General features: G+C 49.6%; 1 long non-coding RNA gene across 2 annotated transcripts in view; it reads left to right on the top strand.

The window, feature by feature from the left end:
* The window catches only part of LOC116280334 (uncharacterized), a 190,489-nt gene that overhangs the window by 152,271 nt on the left and 25,956 nt on the right, over positions 1–12,262 (top strand). The window lies entirely within an intron of this gene.

Below are 12,262 nucleotides of genomic sequence, written 5' to 3'. Positions count from 1 at the left end.
ATGACTTTCTGCTCTCTCCATTAGGCTTGAACTTCTTTAAGTAAGAGCTTAGTGACCTTTTATGCCTATATCCTAGTACCTAGCATGGTATCTAACATGTAAGAGGTGCTTGGTAAATGTTTGTGGAATGAATGACTTAAAGAAAGAATGAATATATAACTTGGCTGCTTCAGAGAATTTTCTGTTGTATTTTTAAATCTGGGGACACGCTGCCAGATTTCCCTTCTGGTGACAGTGTTGGGAAGAAGGCTCCCTGGTCGGAGAAGAGGATTATTTCTCCAATTAGGCAAATCCAGAGGTCATTAAAATCAGGCTTTCTACTATATGGCTCATGGGAGCTTTTGAAGAGCTCATCTCCCATTGGGCTTCCCCACAGAGTGATTGGAATGTAGAGATAGTCTCTGAATTCATCATTTATTTGTTTACTCATTCAACAGATATTGATAGAGCATGCCTTATGTGGCGGGCATTGTCCTGAGCTCTAGGGACACAAGAGCCAGCACAAACAGTCATGGTCCTTAAAGTGATCTTCTGTGGTTTGCCCACCCACCATCTCTTCTGCTAACAGAACCACTCTTTTCTCTTGGGCAAACATCTTTCCAGGCTCAGTGTGTGTGTTTCAGGTTGGACTGATTGTCACTTCTTGGCTCCACAGTCAATCATTGGACTTCGGACTTGGCTCCAAAGTCAGTTCTTTGGGCACATAGTCAATCGTTGTATGATGTCCTCTCTAGCCACAGTGATGGGTTAGGGATGGGCACGCGACCCACCTTAGGCTAATGGAAGCCAGCAATGGAACTTCTCCTGGAATGACTAGAAAAGTGGTGCTTTGTTTTGGTTTGGGCTACTGGTAGAGAGTGACGTCAGTGCAAAGGGGACAGCTGCAGTTTTGAGAGCACAAGAAATAGTAGGTTGATGGCATAATTTCCTGCCTCAGATCCAGCCACATCTAAAGAGAGCAGAAAATTTGGACTGCCCATTCAGGTGAGTCAATATGTTCTCCTTTTCGCTTTAGCCATCTGAAGGTGGGTTTCTTTCCCTTACAATGAAGTAGGTGCTAAATAATAACAACATTGGCTTCTGGAAGTGGGATTTTCTAAGCAACAGCCTACGAAGTAGAACTGGCTGAATCATAGTGGGGTACAGAGCACCAAGAATTCCTCTGTTCTTGGCTGGGAAGTTGGAAATCCCAGCGCTGTCTTACATAGCAGCTGGGCTGAACTGTCACATGTGCTATCTTGAGACTCAAACTATGCTCTAGGGATAGAAACTAGAATTATATTGGAGAGGATTGGCTACTTCATAAGGCCTTCAGTACTGTCCTATAAGGATGAAGCAAGCTGAGTTGGAAGGAGACAGAGCCCACCCTATCTCCATCAGCTGTCCAGGGGGGCTGAGAGTTGGAAAAGCTGAGTTCTCTATCCCAAGGTAAATTTAGCATAAGTGCAGTGAAGGGAGGCTGAAAAGAAAACACAGAGGGAGAAAAGATTGGAACCTAGAGGTGGCATGACATCCCAACACTTTCCACCATCTCCTTTCTTCCACAGTATAAAAAAGCTGCCCTCTGGGATGTAGCCAGGAAGCAAAATGAATTTTAGCCTTGCCCCTCCCCGCTCCTCCACCCCAGTGTATCCTCAGCACGGTGGATAGGACAGGAACGCCTGCTGCTAAGGGACAGGAACCTTCAGACAGTGGTCTGGATTCAAGGATCCATAACTCTGACTTTAGGTTTGGCTGGATGCAAATCAACCAGGGGCTTACTAAGGTTTTAGGACATCGTAATGCCTGAGAAACGCAAAGCCTGACCAATAATAATCTGTAACAGAGTGATCAACTCCTAGGGCAGCTTCAGCTCCATGAAGTCACTAGGAGGAAGTGAGCAGCCCTGAGAAGGGAAAGCCGCCCAGCAGCCCTCTTAGCTATGGCCACAGGATCAGCAGGCAAGGGAGTTCCAGGGAGAAGCAGGCGAGGCCAGACTGGCCGGCCAAGGCACCCCCTGTGTCACAGGGCAAAGGCGTCCTGGTTGTCTCTGTCCGCTGTGCTGTTACCCCCACCTGTACGCACGTTAGTGTAAATGCCGCACCTCGTGATCACAAGATGCTGTCTCCCCTCCTCTCTTCCTCTAAGATGGAGCTTTTCATCGTAGCTAGCCTTTTCTTTCGTCACCATCGTCACCACCATCTATCATGTGTTTGGTAGGAGGAGGGGGATTAAATATGTCATTCAGCCCTACGTTTCTAGACACAGGAAACTTAGATTGGATTCACCTAGAGGGCCCATAAAAGCCCAAATGGCTGAGCCCCACCCCCAGAGTCTCTGCCTCGGTTGGTCTGGAGTCCCAAGGTGATACGGGTGCTGTCATTATTTTGTTTTGTTTTGAACTCCTCAGGTCATCCTAATTTGCAGCCAGGACTGAGAAGCTGAGTTTCAGACCTTCTAATCTAATAAGTGTTTATTGAGCACATACTATATATATGACAGGCCTTGAGCTAGGACCAGGGCATGGATTGAATGTATATGTGAATTCATATATGTGTGTGTATATGGATATGTGCATGTATATATGAATAAGACAAAGCCCCTTCTCCTGAAACAGTCATCACCTAAGGGAGGAGACATCATGTCAATTGATAAGTTTCATAAAGGGTAATGTCTGCTATGATAGAGGTAGCCTGTGGCTCAAAGGAGAGGAGTGGCCAACTCACTGGGGAGATCAGATGGGACTCCAGAAGGAGGAAATATTTGCTCTAAGCCTTCAAGGACTTTCCAGGAGGTGTTTCAGACAGAGGGAACAGCATGTGCAAAGGCACTGGGGCTGAGAACAGGACCACATGAAATTGCACAACCAGGACATTACAGGAAGCCTGATGTGGCTGAAGTATCAGAAATAAGGTGGCAGGGATGAAATCTGAATCTGGAGAGGCAGCCCGGCATGCTTCCCATCTCACAGAAAAAGCCTAAAGGGTTACAATCATTTAAAGAGTGTTTAGTCCACCCAGGCTCGGTGGCAAGTTTGGTCAGAATCTACCTCGATCTCAATGTCTAGTAGAGAGTGGCCACTTGTGCAGAGGATGGGCGGCAGACAGAAAGCTCTGGCAGAAGATGGAGAACCAGGGGCTGAGGTTCCCACACACACTTTCAGGGGTTCCTTGTCTTTGAAGGGAGAGCCCTACATCCATGTATACATCTACCCACAGACGCCCCTGGGCTGAAGGGAGCTGGCTCAGCCTTCCCAAGGAATAGACACTCGCTGTCGGTCCCCACTCAAGCCGGGAGGCTTCCTCCTCAGCCCGTGGGCCCGGCCACCAGAGGAGGCTGGCGGAGGCCGCCCGGGTCTTACAGCCGGGAGCTGACATGCCGACACACAGCTGCTGACTTTCTCCCCCCGCCCCACGTTAAGCTGGAACATTTTGCACTTTTCTTCGCCAGCTCTTTCAAAGCGAGTCATTTTCCTCCTCTGGAAGGTTGCCCATTGTTCATTTGACATTAAAGATAGGTCTTCACTGTTTTCTCTTAAGGCAGCAATTGGTGAAGTTCAGCTGTATTATGCGGACTTGTCAGAGGATACAACATTATACAAAGGAAAGATGTGAAACAAAAATTGCTTTCTTCAACCTTCCCAGCCTCTCCCGCATACAGATTTCAAAGCATTCTCTGCCCTCGTGTGTGCCTGGCATAGCCTGGAATTGGGGGTGATGGAAAGGAGCGATGGGGTTTGTGGTTCTTCCAGCTGCCAGGGAAGCAACATGATGCTAGAGATTGCTCAGTGGACTGGGAGCCTGAACAGGACGGAGGGTTGGGCTGGCCAGCGGGGAGACTAATGAGGAAAACCTTTCTCCCCTCATGTTTCTTATGAATGTGGTTACTTCAGGCCCTCAGAGTTGTGGGATGGCTGGTTAGTTTTATTTTTTTTTTAATTAAAAAATTTTTTTATTGAAGTATAGTCGGTTATAATGTCGTGTTAATTTCTGGTGCACAGCCTAGTGATTCAGTTATATACGTTCCTTTTCATATTCTTTTTCATTATAGGCCATTACAGAGTATTGAATATAGTTCCCTGGGCTATGCAGTAGGACCTTGTTGTTTATCTATTTTATATACAGTAGTTAGTATCTGCTAAGCTCAAACTCCCAGTTTATCCCTCCACTCCTTCCCCTTTCCCCCTTGGTAACCGTAACTGTGTTTTCTATATCTGTGAGTCTGGCTGGTTAGTTTTAAAGAGCTAATGGTCTTCCCTTTCCCATGGTGAATTCAGAGTTCATTTCCCAGTGACTTTTACTCAGGATCACATGGTTACTATTACCACTGGAATGTGGTCCCCTCTAAATTCTAGGCAGAAGTTCTAGTCACTCTGCCTCCTGAGTCACCGTTTCTCATTCATTTACTCATTTATTCATGAGGCTGTGGGCTCTGGTGTCCACTCTGTCACTGACTAAACATGTGACCCTGGACAAATTACTTAACATCCCCGTGCCTCAGTTTTCTTGCCTGTAAAATGGGAATAAGAATTAGTTACCATCAAGGGTTGTTGTATGAGTTAAATGACACACAGCGTGTGCCTAGCATGGTGCCTGGCAGTCTAAGTCCTCAATAAATGTTTGGTGCAGGTTATTATTTGGATCATATCAGTTGACAGACATTTATTAAGTGCCACTGGCATCATCCTGGGCCCTGGAGAGTGGAAGCTGAAGGAGACAGGAGGCTGCGTGTGGTCCAGTAGGAGAGGCGGACAGGCGGTGATAGTTCAGGGTTGGTGCTAAGTGCTGGGAAGGAGGTTAGCAGGAGCTGCTGAGTCAGGTGACGGGGGGCACCTACCTAAGGCCGGTGGTCAGAGGGGGCTTCTAGAGGCGGTGCCTCCTTAGGGATCCTTGAAGGATAAACATAGGGAAGGAGGTAATCCTGCCGGAGGGAGCAGCATGTGCAGAGATATTGAAATACCAGGAAGCTTTCCCAGCACGGTGTGCGGGTCTAAGTGCCTGGAGCAGAGATGGGCTGTTTGCTAGGGAGTTTTAGCAGATGTGTCTAGAAAGTCTGGCCCCTCAGGAAGTGCTTTGGGAGGGAGATAAAAGGCTTGGATTTTGTGCTGAAGGTCAGAGGGAAATACTTAATGGGATTTAGAAGGGAAGTGGCATGGCCTGATTGATTGGCTTTTGGGTGGAGGGTGGGTTGTGTGGGTGAGAGCCTGGCCAGTAAGACACCAGAGTCATGCAGCAGAGCTCTGGAGACAGGAAAAACTGGGATGGTGGCCATGCAGATGGAGAGCTGGGGTGCTCCTGAGAGACTTAGAAGCTAGAAATCTCTAGAACTTGGTAACAACAGGACACAGAGGGAGTTGGGGAATGTATCCCCACCCTACACAGCAGCTGTTTCATGCCTTTAGTGACCCGTGAATGGTCCCTTGCAGAGATGAGGCACCAGGAGGAGCAGGTGAAGATGGCATGTTCCATCACAGACATGCCACTTTGTTTGTGGAGGGACAGCTAGCCAGATGGATGCCATCAAGAGGCATTTTAGCCTCCACCCCTTGGTGCCTAGGGGAGCTCCAGGCAGGTGACATGCGTCATCCACACACCAGTGGTAACTGAGGCCATGGGGTGGATAAGGTTGCTCAAGGCAAGGTTAAGGTCAAAAGAAGACAGCTGAGTGCAGAGTTCCAGGAACAGTGAGATTAAAGGGATAGGAGACCAAGAAGTTGATGCGAGGCCAAGGGGGAGAGGCCAGAGTGTGGGAGGAAACCCACAAGAAAAGGGATGCTATGGAGAGAGTTTCAGGAAGGAGGAGTAGTCACTGGTGCTGGCTGTTCCTGAGAGGTGGATGGAGGTGAGCACCAAAAATGGCCCCTGTATTTACAGTGAAGACAGGCTGTCAGCGGTGGAGGTGAAGACAGAAGTTGAGGATGGAAGAGGGAGGCTGGCAGGTTCTCCTGTTAGAGATGTTGATGACTCAGGAGGCAGTGGTGGGAGAACTGGGAGCACCTGGGTGCATCTGTAAACACAGCCATGGCCGCTGCGCAGATCTGCTGAGCCCGAATCTGCCGGGCTGGAGCCTGAGAACCCAGTTGGAAAAAGCTCCGTTGGTGATTCTGCAGAGAGAGCTCCGAACAGCTGGAGGCATGTGCATGGGGCTTAGCATCCAGAGCTGTGGGCCTAAATCCAGCGGCAGCCCATGTGCGCAGGGGACCGCGAGTGAATCTGGATTTGATTGTAGCTCTGCCACTCGCCAGCTGTGTGACCGGGCAAGGCCTTGGCGGCTTCTGTTCCAGCCTTCTCATCTGTAAGCCAGGGAGCTGATCACCACCCTCGGGCTATTGTGGGGTCCCGGTGAGAAAGCACACCAAAAATGTTGGGCTTGTTAAAAGCACTCATTGTTGCTAATATTAATGTTGCTGTTGGCTGCCTGACCTAGGGCAGATTGCACAAACTTTCTGGACTCTCATTTCCTCATTTGTAAAACAGGAGCAGTAGTTTCTTCCCCATCGGGCGTCGGAGGACCAGGGTGGCTGTGCCTGGGGGAGCCCCTGACGCAGGCAGGTCAGGGCTCAGTGAGTACTCGTTTTGTGCCTAAGTTAGTGCCGGACATTGCACTCAGAGGTGGCCACTGGTTAGAAGGACGGTCCCCCCTGCTCCCTCGGCACTAGCAAGTTTGTGATCATGTAGGGTCCTGGATTCCTGCAGCCTCCCCTCTCCCTCCCCCCTCAAAGTGGGGCTGGTGGTTCTGGGCGCAGGCTCTGCGGAAGCAGTGGCCCCTGCTGGGGAGATCTGGGGGCCAGTCGCCAAGCAGCAGCCATCCCAGTCCCGGCCCTCCAAGGGTCTGGGGGTGCTGGTGTCCCTTTCAGGACACAAAGTAACCTCTGATTTCATGGGAGACAGACAGTCCAGGGGCAGGATCCTCTGCATGTCCTAAACCCTCGGGAAGGAGGAGAGGTGACAGTTGAGATGTTCATGCCGGCAGGAAAGAACTGATCCAATGACCAAGATTTTTGCCCAGACAGGGCCCTGGAGCCACGGAGAAGGTGGACGGCTTTGCTGCTCCCTCCACCCAGGCCCAGTTGTGGGGAGACGAAGGGGAAGAGGGAGGGATGGCTGGCGGGAAGGTACAGGGACACAGTCACCCAGCCACCATTCCTGTCCATATCACGCTGTTCTGTTTAGGGCTGTAGTGGGCAGGATGGGCCCCTTTGAGGCCTGAGTCATGTGAGGAAATATGACAATGAGCAGTATTTGCTCAGTGCTTTACAGTTTACAGAGCACTTTCCCTCAGGCTGGCTCACTTGATCCTGATAAGCTCACAGGGCCAGCAGGGATGACCACGCCCACCTTACAGATGAAGAAACAGTGGCTTTGAGACAGCTGGTGTGGCAGGGCCTGGATTCTAATCTAAGAATATCTGGCTCCAAAGCCAGTGCTCTTCCCACTAAACTAGCCCAGGTCTTGCTTTAGCCCTGGACTGAGACACGGAGAGCTGGCTCCTTGTCATGGGGTGGCCACTGCCTTGCTCTGTGACCTGAGACAAGTCACTTCCCTGCCCTGACAAACACAGAGCGAAAAGCCAAGACGACCTCTTCCAAATGGACCAGCTGGCTGTCTTAATGCTGGAGGTGCTCCGAGCCACCAGGGGTGGCAGGCTTAAGCTTGGAAGGGTTAGTAACAGCCCTGGACCCTAGACTCTACCCAGCACCCTAGGGAAATGTATGTGGCCAGAGAGCCCTTTACTCCTCCTAGAAAGCCATGAAGAATCATCTGCGAGGAAAAGTCTGATTTAGGGGGGATGTCCACCGACGTCACTGATCACCAGCAGGGCGCCACCATCCTCCTCCCCAATTCCCTGCCTCTGGGCCCCACCACTCTCGTCAGCATCACTCCCTGGGTTCCCTCTGCCCCTCCCGGGCTCTTCTTCTGTGGCATCTCTGAAGGTTTTAGGCTGAATGGATTTCCCTTGTTCCTCTGATTCCCCAGGGACTGTGCCAAAGTCGGAACACAGTACCATTTTGTGGAATGAATCGGAAACAGAATTATTCGTCTCCCGGTGGATTTATGTCCACCAGGGCTCTGCCAAGTGGGGTCTTCACTTCCCACAGGGATCCATTCTTTTCCTCCTGGGAGATTGATTTTGGTTTCTGCAGCTTTTAGTCACAGGAAATCCAAAAGAATTTTTTTCCTTTTTTTAAGGGAAGAAAGAAAGCACTTCTCTCCTAGAGGTCACGTAGGTCAGGCTCTTGGCGGGGTGGAAAGGCAGAGAGCGTTCAGCCTAACTTCCTTTGCTCTCACGGAGAGAGCATATCTGACGTTCTAGGGGCCCAGTGGTCTTCCCAGCTCTGCCAAGCTGGAGGAAGGCTGGACTTCCCCAGGGTCCATCCATACCTTGGCCTGTGGACCACTTCTTTTAATTTCTTCTGGTTCCTTTGACTTTTTTTTTTTTTGGCTCCAAATGCAGATTAAGGAGAGGGACCTAAGGAACAAAATCTCTCCAGCCGCCACGTGGACGACTCTGGAATCAGGCCACTGCTGTCAATATTATTTGGCGATCCCAGTTGGGTCTCCAAATTATACCTGTAATTTGGTGCATTCCATGTATTACAGTCTGTCAGAGAAATCCTATAATTATTTTTTTATTGTGACAAAATTTTAAGGAGTAGCTAAATAAATGGAGCTAAATATAGAGCACTGTCTCTGTACAATGGAACGTGGCAGGAGTCAGAGGTATGATCGGGAGCTGGTAGAGGAGAGTTTTGTTACTATCCAAAAGGTGGCAGCAAAAATTACCTCAATTAACTTAACAAGAAGCCCGTCCTCCTCTGCCAGCCCGCCCAGGGGCCCTGGCACACACCTTTCCCCTCTCCTGCCAGGATTCCGTGCTTTCCTCACCACGCTGTCCCCGGCTCCATCTGCTGCGCCCGTCTGGGGCTGCGGCCCGCGCCCCCGTCACGTCCTGCCTCTCCCTGAGAGCCTCCAGCCCGGCGTTCCAGAAGGAGCAGGGTCAGGAGTTCACGCCTGATCTCAGCGCAGATCAAGCCTTAACAGGGAGCCCAGAGAGAAAGGCAAGGGCCTGTTTCCACCCCACGCAGGCTCCATGGAAAATGAGATTTCCCACAAACCCCAAAGTGGAAGATCTCAGGAGAAACTTGATTCATCCAAGCTTTTATTTTTGAGAATCTCCTTTGTGCTGGGTGTTCGTGAATGACTTAGACACACAAATGGATGGATGAAATATTTGGTTAGCTTTTTACCTCGTGCCTTTGAGCCTTCTAGGTTCTGGGTTTCCAGCCGTGAACAAAGCAGAAGTCCCTAGCTGCATGTAGCACACACTGCCTTGGGGGTAAGACGATAAATAGGACACGTGGAGAAAGTGTGCGCTTGGTCAGAGGGCAGCAAGTGAAAGAGAAAGTAGGGTAAAGGAGGTAGGGAGGGACAGGGGCTGTGACAGCTCTAGAGAGGACAGCCAGAGACCCCTGACACTATTTGGAACAGGGCTGAAAAGCCGGCTAATGGGAAGACCCCCACGTGTTCCTTCATGGCCACAGGTCAGCGGGTATGTCCTCAGCCCCTGCTCTGCGGCTGGCAGCCTGCTGGCCACGGTGTTCTTCGGTGGTGAGGAAGAGACATGGCCCCTGACATCAGGGAGCAAGGAGGGTTCTGAGAAATAAGGATTTTTCTTTTTTTTTTTTAAGAAAAAAGGGGAAGGAATACCAGGTGCTGAGGAAAAAGTACGATCAGGTGTAACCCAGTCAGTGAAGATTTTTTTCCTTAAGGACTTTGAAAAGTTTTCAAAGGGCTGTAAATACGGGAGTGATGTTATCAGACTTGAGTTTTAAAAGATGGCTCTGCTCCTGTGGCCCGGAGGGAGCTTGAGTAAAAGAGGCGGTTGCTGTAGTCTGCGGAAGAAACAGTGGAAGCTTAGGCCAAGGAAGTGACCGTGGAAATGGAGGAGTGGCCCTAATGAGGAGAAAACAGGAGTGGAAGGGGGAATTCACTGGGCTTGGTGATTGGATGTAAGCACGCGGGGAAGGGAGGCCTTGTGGGCGGTCAGTGGAGATGGTACATCCCACTGCATGCATGGGATGCTCTCTGCTAGCTGGGAGCTGGGAGAGGATACCGGGCTCAGGGGCGTGAGGATGCAGTGGGGATGAGAAACTCAGTATCAGGGATGCTGAGCTGGAGATGCCTGTGGGATAATCCAAGCGAGGGTGGGGGCTATCTTGAGGAACTCTGCTATCTCTCTCTGAAGTTCCTGAGAGACGTGGGGGCTGGAGCTGGAAATCAGGGAGTCATTAATAAACGGCTGGTAATTTACGCCCTGCAGCGGCTGAGATCACTGAGGGAGGGATCTGTTTGCCTCTGTGCTGCCCCCCAGCTGGCGGGATCGCACCCAGCCTCGGGATTAAATCCCGTGTAATATGCTGCCTTTTGAAAACAAACACACACACACAAACAAACAAACAAACGCTTCAATTCCTGATGACTCAAGTGGCATGTGTCTGGCCCTGATTGTGCAGACAGTTTTACAGGAAGTTGCCAACACAATGAACCATCTGAAGCCTCTAATGAAGCAATTATAGTATGTGGAGTGAACAATCAATCAACTGTAAACTCAGTAGTGAGAATTTTACAGGGATCGAGGGTAAATAACTGGCTCCCTGCGGTTACGTCAGAGTAACCCGATCCCTTATTGGAGATGAAATATACATAATATGGGAGCCTCTCCGACCCCTCCCACAACGCGGCACGCAGAGAGGAAGAAGTTCCTGTGAAACCCTACCCCCGCCCTCCAATCAGTGCTGCTCTCCAAAGTGTTGTTCTGGCGTCACGAAGAAAACTGTTCACGTTTGGGGAGATTGAGGTTAAAAAAGGTCTTTACCCTGGTGGACTCTTTACAGATAATGCAGTTACTCCACCCTTTCTATTGGATGCTTGAATCTAAAACAGCTGTGCTAAGAGAGATGTCCAGTCTATGGCAGTGATTATAGTATTATTACTCCATTGCTCTCTGGCGGCTCTGAATATGTGTTCCCATCCTGCAGGGTAGGTGTTACTGGGCTTAATTCATAACGAGGGCTGAGAGATGGGAAGTTTAACTCAGCTGTCCCAGGTGCAGCACTCAGACATGGGAGAGCTCCATCAACCCAGGCATGTCTGAGGCCAGAGCGCTTCCTCTTCCCCACGAAGTGCCACCTTCTCTCCGGCGCCTGAGCATCTTAAGTCCCCTCCCCGCTGTTCAGCTCATCCTCTTGATTGCTGGTGTTAGAAGACTGTAATTGAATTATCCACCCAGGTCCTAGATTTCCCTCCTAACGCACTCATGGGAGTGACTTAGGCTGTTTGGGGAGAGTAATCTTGCCCTGTCTCCCCTCAGGAGTAAACATGTCTGGGATCTTCAGCCTTGTCCCACATGACATGGAGGGGCCATGGCCGCCCCACTTCCTAACAACCATTCCTCTCCTCCCCAACTTCCTTGCCGGAAACTCAGCTCCCACCATAGAAGCTGAAGGGGCCAGGAACTCACTCCCTGGGGAGGATTTTGGAGCTGGGGAATAAGGGAATTGGAGAGGCAGAGAGGTAAGTGTGTGGAAAGGAACCACCTGGATTCCTGTTCTGACTTCCACTAGCTGCAGGCAAAAATTATTTAAACTCCCTGGGGCCTCAGTTTCCACATCTCTAAAATGGGAATGACCACATAGGGTTGTTCTGAAGACAAAATTGGGTCAAGCATATAAGCACACAGTATAGAGCTGGGCACAGAGAAGTTATGTAATAAATGGATGTCATTATTTTTATTACTGTTACTGAAGATGGGGCCACTGTTCCACACTGAGTCTTTCTTTATGTAGTTTTAAGGCGTGAGGTTTATACATGAATTAGGCAAAGGGATATAAACATATTAACGTTCAGGAACATATATAATGCCCCCTCTCAAAAAAAAAAAAAAACAGCTCCAAGCAGTAATATTTGTGTATGTGCATTCATTATTCATTGACTGTTCATTTGTGGGTGTCAAGGAGAAACATTATCCCAACCCCAGGTGCCATCATTTGTCTCAGGAAAGGAATTCTCTTCATTTAGAAAGAATAATTAGATAAATTCTTTAGCCCTCCTTTCAAGAAGCTTATAGGCATTGAAAGCCAAGGATTAGGGTTATGCTTCTTTTTAAGCGCATTTCCATAGGGTCAGTGTGATGAGTAATGTGTATGAAGTTTTTGAATGTCTGCTTTACTGAAGGAGCAAAGCTGGGAGAGTCTTCAGCTGCGAACAGTTGGGTGCGCTTTAAA

The sequence above is a fragment of the Vicugna pacos genome, chromosome 4, assembly GCF_048564905.1.
Source record: "Vicugna pacos chromosome 4, VicPac4, whole genome shotgun sequence".
Taxonomy (NCBI): domain Eukaryota; kingdom Metazoa; phylum Chordata; class Mammalia; order Artiodactyla; family Camelidae; genus Vicugna; species Vicugna pacos.
The sequence above is the reverse complement of the archived record's forward strand: the minus strand, read 5'-3'. Positions and strand labels throughout refer to the sequence as shown.